Here is an 8,226-nt window from a genome sequence, read left to right on the forward strand (position 1 = left end):
CAGAAGTTCACAGGTAAAGTAGCTACTGAACACCATCTACCTGGGCAGCAGTCATGGAGCCCCTGCTCCTTGCCCCCCATGGAAGTCACAGGGCTGTGATAGTTGCCATGGTACAAGGGAATAGTGGTAGCATGTGGCTATAGACAGGGAATGACACAAGAGAAAAAATGACAGCTTCTGGTGGCTGATTTTTCAAAGAGAGCATTGCTATTTAATTACCTTTCCTTTCCTTTTATTAAAAAAAACAAAACACACCTAACATTGACATAAGATGGAGAATTCTGGGGATTGCACACTTAAAAATGGTTAAGACCTTCATGTTACATTTATTTTATTTTATTTTTAATAATTTTTTGTTGCCAGTGGGTTTTTCACTTTATTTATATGTGGTGCTGAGGATCGAACCCAGGGCCTCACACATGCCAGGCAAGTGTTCTACCACTGAGATACAACCCCAGTCCCCATTTATTTTAAACAATTAAAATTAAATAAACAATTAAAAGATGCTTAAGATCAAAACAGAGCTTGAAAAGATAATTTGTTTTCTGCATTCCAACCCATTTTCACTTGCTTCAGCAGTCTTCAGTTTACTGGCCCTTGTTCTGAAATTTGATCTCTGAGGAATGCATGAAGTGATCACTAGCCATCCTATGTAGACACAAGGCAGCCACAGAGCCAGACTGGAAGGTGCAGGCACTGAAGGGATGAAGGGATGTTGTGTGGGATGGGGTGGAGAGGACAGAAGCGACCCTGTGAACTCTGAGCTCCTGAAAACTCTGAGCTCCTGAGAACTCTGAGCTCCTGAGAAAGCAGGGGCAAAGTTCAGTAGCAAGACCCAAACTGATGCCTCATAAATCAGGCATCATACATACAGTGATGAAGCCCTTTGAGGGCATCAGACTTACATCTAATCCAAAATTTTGGGAGAAAAGGAGCCATGTAGCTCAGCCAGATTACCATAACCGGTGTTAGGAAAAATAATTTTAGGAGAGATAATTGAAATAGAAACTTTAGTCACTTCCTGCCCAAGACACTAAAGCCTCTGAGATTTGAGCCACTAAGGCTTAAAGAGATGACTTGTTTTGTGCTATGTCACTGTCCCCGGGTGTGGGCCATATCACTGTCCCTAGGAATTGGCTACATAACTGACCCTAGCAGCTGGACATGGCACTGTCCCCAGGAACTCTCTCCTGGACCACCAGGGAGCAGTCTAGATGAGGCTGGCTCAGCCTTCCTCTTTGTTGCCTGTGGCCTGCTAGAGAACTAACTGCTGCTCAGCTTTTTACACATGCAGAGACAGGCCACATCCTCTGCCCTGAGACTCGACTACCTCCACTTGTGTCATCAGCTAAATCCTACCCATCATTTGGGTGTGCCTTCCTCAAAGGGACCCCACCACCACTGCCCCAAGCCTGAACATGACCCCTTCCTTATACTTTGGTAAATATTTATGCATTGTGTTATCATTAGCTTAAGTCTTTCCCCTTTCTCCAGCCTACTCTGCGCCATATCCCAAGCACTATATACAAATAATTATTTGTTGAGGATTACATGAAAAAGCAAAGTTTTGATGGAGGAGCACACTCTTCCAATTTTACTTAGCAAATCCATGGTGAAGGTGAGCCTGAGCTCACCCCAGGGTACCAGCCTGGATGTGAGGGACAGCACCTAGTCAGGAACTTGCTGCTCACAAAAAAACTTCCTGGTGGTTCAAGTGGAACACGTCCTATTCTTTGATTAGGTGGTGACAGGATTCTATCTGCAAGTGGATTCTGATGCTAAAATCACCGTCAGCAGCTGAGTGGGGGAGGGCAGAGCTAAGAACCTGCCAGCAAGGGGCATGACTCAGAATAGAAACACAAACTTCTAAATGGGGGAAAGGCCTTGTAAACATCACTGATGCACAGTCATCTAAGAGCCCAGCCTTCTCTTCAGGAACCTTCCCCCAACACTGCTGGGCAGCAGGCTGCATGCCCAGTCTCCGGGAAGCACCTGGCCTGATATCACTCTACTGTCATCGAGCAGAGGACACAGTGCATCCTGTGCTTGGCCCTCCAAAAGCAACACAGCAGGGTTCTGGGAGAGGCTGGGGGCTGGACACAGCCCTGTGCTGAGAGAAACTGTGCACATCTGTAAATGCAGATCATCTGCTTGCCTTGACCCCTCAGGGAAGCCAGCCATGAAGCAAAAGGACTCGGGTCTACTGAACCCCTTCCTCATCCTCACCCTGGGGACCCATTAACACCAAAGGGCAAGGATGGGCACAGTTCTTCCAGGGTGACAGAATTTATAGATTAGGGTTAGGGAGGGACTGATGGGAAAGAGAGAGAACTTTCCAGAGTGCTGGTATGTGAGTTCCATGAGGGTGATCATCTGTCAAAACACCTCTCATGGCAAACGGAGGCTTTGCATATTATCATATGAAAGTTATACCTTAATTAAGGCAAAACAGAACAAAACCCCTCACCAATTAGCATAGCTACTATCAACAAAAGAAAAAATGACAAGTGTTGATAAGAATGTAGAGGAATTGGAACACTTGAACACTGTTGGCGGGATTGCAAAATAGTGCAATCACTGTGGAAAAGTTTGGTGGTTCCTAAAAAGAATTACCCTATAACCTAACAACTTCTGGGTATATATCCAAAAGAGCTGAAAATCGAGACTTGAAGAGATAATGTAAACTCATGTTCATAGCAGCATTATTCACAGTAGACAAAATGTGGAAGCAACTCAAGTGTCTATTAATTGTCAAATGGATAAACAAAATGTGGTATATATCTATAAGAGTATTATTCAGCCTTGAAAAGGAATAAATTTCTAACACTTGTTACAACATGGTTGAAACTTGAGGACAAGTGAAATAAGCCAGTTTGCAAAAAAAAAAAAAAAAAAAAAATCAAATACTATATGAGTCTAATTAGAGGAGGTACCTAGAATTGTCACATTTATAGAGACGAAATTGGAATGGTGATTGCCAAGGGCTGGGGGTAACAGACAGTCATTGTTTATTGGGTATAGAGTTTCAGTTTTGCTACTGAAAAAAGTTCTGGAGACAGATGATAGCAATGGTTGTACAATAATGTAAATGTACTTAATGTCACTGAACTGTGTGCTTTAAAATGGTCAAGATGGTAAATTATATGTTCTGTGTATTTTGTCATTGTTAAATTAAAAAATTAATTGTCTTTGAAACTGTACCCTACTCCTCCAGTTTCTCATCCTTTCTTCTCACCCAACCACCAAGGACAGGGAGAAAATGGCAAGCTTCCCTAGCCCTTCCACATCAACCCCATTTGCTCAGGAAATGATAGTTGTGGTGGGCTAAAGCAACCTCCTAAGCAGATCAGGAACTGCCACAATGGGGAAAGTTCTCCCATTTTGACTAACACCAAAGGTTTGAGCCCACTGTAGGAAATGCTACCACCTACTTTAATTTCTTTGAGGAGGCTCTGTGCCTAGGCTTAGCAAACCTCTTCTGGAAAGGGTCAGACAGTAAATATTTTCAGATCTGCAGGCCACTCAGCTCTGTCACCACAACTCCATCCAGTCTGTCATAGAGACAGTAGCCGGACACAGTAAGGAAATGCACAGTGTGACTATTCCAATAAAACTTTATTTATGAGCACTAATATTGGAACTCCATATCCTTTTTACATGCCATTAAATCTCCCTTCCCACCCCTCTCTCTCTTTCTCTCTTTTTTCCTGCTGTTTTTTCCATTTAACAATGCAACAACCATTTTGAGCTTCTGAATCATTAGGTCAAGTGGTAGATCAGGATCATTGTGGGCTCTTGCTATGCCCACAATGAGGCAGGCCCATCCCCCTGCATGTCTCTAACTAATGCTTTCCCCAAGGATCATTAGGGCAAAATATGAACCACAATGACATCAGCTACAAAGGAAGCAGAGTACATAAACAGAGAGGCAGCAAGGGCAGAGGGTCATAGCCCACATCATAGCCTGGACTCTTGTCTGGCACTGACACTGTCACTCAGAAGAACTATTCAAACCTTGGACCTTCCGTTCCCTGAAGTTGTTTGCTTGATTTAAATTCTTAAAACACATGAGATCCAATTCACTAGAAAATTTAACTGGGGACTCAGTGAGAGAGCAGTTGCCTAGTATGTACAAGGCCCTGGGATCAATCCCAGCACTGAAAACAAAGAATACAGTTCTAATTTACTAGGAAATTAACCTAAAAGAGTTAACAAGACAGCCATTCTCCTTCAGAAGGAGAAAGCACACTCAGGCATATACTCTGGGTCTTGATGATACAGGGCAATGTGCAGACTGAATCCCAGCCCAAATGACACAGGTGATGAAAGCTGAGAGACACCATGGCAAGAATCTAGAGGGCCTCAATTGAGGCAGCCTAGATTCAAAGTCCCAGAGCCTCAGGTTAATGCTATAGATCTACTCTGGCCCCTCAGGGTACATTTTCTTTGTACAGGGCTAGCTTTTGAGAAGCCAGGCTCTTCCATGGACTTGGAGTTCCCAGCCCAAAGTTTCATCCCCATTCTCCACTTCTCCTTCCACCTAGTATACATATGACAGATACAGTGGGCCTCCAGAACTCCAGATAGCCAAATGTTGGAAAATCTTCTGTCTGACCCCAGGCTTTTGGATCAAGAAACACACAAGTTGGCATCTTCATTCCTGTTTTTATTTGTTTGTTTGCTTGCTTGCTTGTTTGTTGTTTTTTGTCCATAAAATGAGACTCAAATTACCTATGTACCTCATGGATTCTTGCGGGAATTGAGACAACACAGAATGAAGCCTGAGCCCAGTGTTTAACCACAGAGTCTTTTTCCTTACCTCCACCCAGGTTGAGGTGAATTAAATCAGTTCCTGGCTATACCCATAATTATGAAATAAAAGGTAAAAACTGCATGTAATGGACTTCAGAGAGAGTACATGGCACACAGGAGCTAAGTTGACATTAGCCATGACAACCATGCAGACGACTGACATCCAACAGACCTCCTTTCTTCAGTTTGGGAACAGCTGTCCTCAGACAGGGCTCCATCCAGGGCTGGGTGATGGGTGACTAGAACATCCCTGCCTGGCCACCAGGAGATCAAGGGGTGGCCCTGAAAGACAAGGCTACCTGGGGTCACCTCCAGATCCTGGATTTGCCTTCAGAGATGACATGGTGGGAAGCTGGGGCTAAACTGAAGCAGCAGCCTCAGTCAGGCTCCTAAGAAAATCCAGGTGAAAGGGTAATTTAGTGTTGAATGGAAACAAAATTTCAGTTGTGGAAGATGAAAAGTCCTGATGATGGATAGTGGGTGATGGATGCACAGCAATGTGAGTGTGCTTAGTGCCATTGAACTGTAGACTTAAAAATTGTTAGGGAGTGGGGGTGTAGCTCAGTGGTGGAACACTTGCTTATCATGTGAGAGGCCCTGGGTTCCATCATCAACTCTTAAAAAAAAAAAAAGAAAAAAAAAGTTAAAGTGGAAAATGTTATGTTACCACAATAGTGTTTTAAAAAGAAGGGAAAATCACCTTAGGGAAAAAAAATAAAAGTCCAGGAGCACTTCCAAGGTCATACTTAGTTTTTGCTTCCTAAGCCAGGAAACATGTAATTTTGCGTTTGATTTATTCTGTTCCCATCTTATCAGCACTTCCAAAGAACTGAAAACAGGGAATTGGAACTCTCATAGTGACTGGGCAAAGATGAGCAAAAGATTAGAGAGCCTTAGTTCCCACCGAAGCCTCCTGACACACTTCCTGTCAGCAAAGGAATGAGTAGCCAATGCCACTTTTGGGGCTGTAGAGATGGCAAGGCCTCCACCCCAACCTGTCCTGAAACAAGGACACAGCTAGCCTTCAATTGGGTCTTTTATATGATCAGATGACATATGGAGCTTGTGGTCTTCACCCAGGGTTATCACAGCCTCCCTCCCTTTCATGACAGGCCAGATGACATTGAGTCCCCCCAAAGCTGTGTTCCTTGAGAGGTGGGTGCCACACTTGCTGGTTGAACCTTCACAACCAGATGTTGTTGGTGAGAAACCCCCAGCTCGTGACGCTGTTCTGTTGTACTCCTGTGTCCATGTCCAGCCAGGGCATCATGTTCTGTGCCCCAGGCCCTGATTATCCCTTCCCCAAGTTGGGGCTCCCTATGTGTACCTCAGGTCCTGACTAGGGTCCAGTTTTTTTTTTTTTTTATCCCTATCCTCTGGCCCTCATACACACTCTTCCCAGCTGAATTGGCTCCCACATGTCCTTCAAGTCCCTGATCCTTAGCAGGTTAGAACCACACAGTGGCCATATGTATACAAACTCTCTGTCCCTTAATGACAGTATCTGGCACACTGTGCCAACCAGAAGCAGAAAGCATGTATGGGTAAAGTAGAACTCATGGCCCAAGGGGAGAGAGGGGAGCAGCAGAGGTAGAGTGGGGAGTGGTTAAAGTTAGGGTTAGGGTTAAAAAAATTAATTGAATTAAATTAAATTAATTTACAAAGAACTTCTTCAGGAATCCAGATATCTTGAACCATGTAGCCCTCTAAACACCCAGTTCTAAAGCTCCAGTGCCATACATAGCCCCAGGAATGTCTATCAGATATAAATTGTTAATCTAGGTAGAATTAAACCCAATTCATTTGCAAGAAAACTGAGCATTAAACAAGAACTTTAGTTTTACTTTAGTGGGTTTCCACCCTCCCTTCCTCCTACTACCCTTTATAACAACTTGCTTGTTTAGGCCAAGGAACAAAGATAGACACCTCCTCCAACCACCACTGGGCATTTGTGATAAACATTCAGAGAACAAGTTTAGCAGTGATAGAGAAAACAGGAAAAACAAACTCTGAGGCTTTATATAAATATATATTCTATGAACATCTAAATTTAATCTACTAACTAGCACAAGACAAATCAAAAGCCCTCTGCCACTACTCACAGAGAAAATTATATCTAAATGTTCTTCTTGCTTCTATACAATGCAAAGCTTTGAACTGTTTATAATATAATACAACAGAGGCACAATCACTCAAGAACATAGTTATTCTGCTCTTTGAAGCTGCCTCCAGTCAAGTATTACACAGGCAGGAAGTAGAAATATGTGCTTTGATTTGTTTAAACTAAATTAAGCATAACTAGCAATCATATTTCCTCTTATTCAGGGGACTTACAAAAGGTACAGAAGACCAAAAATATCAGGTGACTTGGAAATGATGAGACTAGCTCTTTATACTCAAAAGAGAAAACAAATACTGACCTCTCTCATGCTGTTTGGAGGTTTACATGCATTAATCTTGGAAAGTTTAGCACTGTTCAGAATTTGGAAATAATATTGTATTGCTTTTAGATTGAAGAGGAAGTCATTCAAATAAATGGGCCTCAAAGTTTTAGAATCAAGCACTTTTTTTCTTTCAAATTTAAATTTGTATTTAGTCTTGTTGAGCATTCCCTTCTCTATTAGAGTTGGCCATTTCAAAACCTGTCCATGGAGGAAATAATTGGAACTTGGATCTAGAGGCAGTTCCCAAAGAGTGCGGCAGGCAGCAACATAATGATGGGGTCCCATTTCCAAGCACAGCTCCTCAGGAGACAATGGGTGGCATTTGTTTCTGAGAAGCAAGAGTCAGCAAGAAATCAGGGAAAACTAGGCATGGTGGCATATGCCTATAATCCCAGCAACTGAGGGGGCTGAGACAGGAGGATCATAAGTTGCCTCAGCAATTTAGCAAGACCCTGTCTCAACATAAAAAAATAAGAGGTAGGCTGAGGATGTAGTTGAATGGTAAACCCCTGGGTTCAATTCCTAGCACAAATAAACAAACAAATAAAATGCAATGATAGCTTCTACTTCAGAGTTTCAGGGGTGAAGCAATTTGATGTTTGTGAAGCATTTAGGACAGCATCTGGTCATCTGGCTCCTCAAAAATATTCCATACAGTAGGTGTTTTTGTTTTTGTTTTGTTTTGTTTGTACTAGGGATTTAACCCAGAGGCATTTAACCACTGAGCCACATCCCCAGCCCTTTTTATGTTTTATTTTGAGACAGGGTCTTCTAAGTTGCTTAAGGCCCTACTAAGTTGCTCTGGCTGGCTTTGAACTTATGATCCTCCTGTCTTAGCCTCCCCAGTCACTGGAATTATATGGGCCACCGCACCCAGTGCAGTGGTGTTTCTTTAGAAGGTGTTGTGATGTGTGTTTTGCCATGTTATGATTCTTATAAATCTAATTTTTTTTTTTAGATTTAGTAAATT

Source organism: Callospermophilus lateralis, chromosome 1 (assembly GCF_048772815.1).
Source record: "Callospermophilus lateralis isolate mCalLat2 chromosome 1, mCalLat2.hap1, whole genome shotgun sequence".
Lineage (NCBI taxonomy): Eukaryota > Metazoa > Chordata > Mammalia > Rodentia > Sciuridae > Callospermophilus > Callospermophilus lateralis.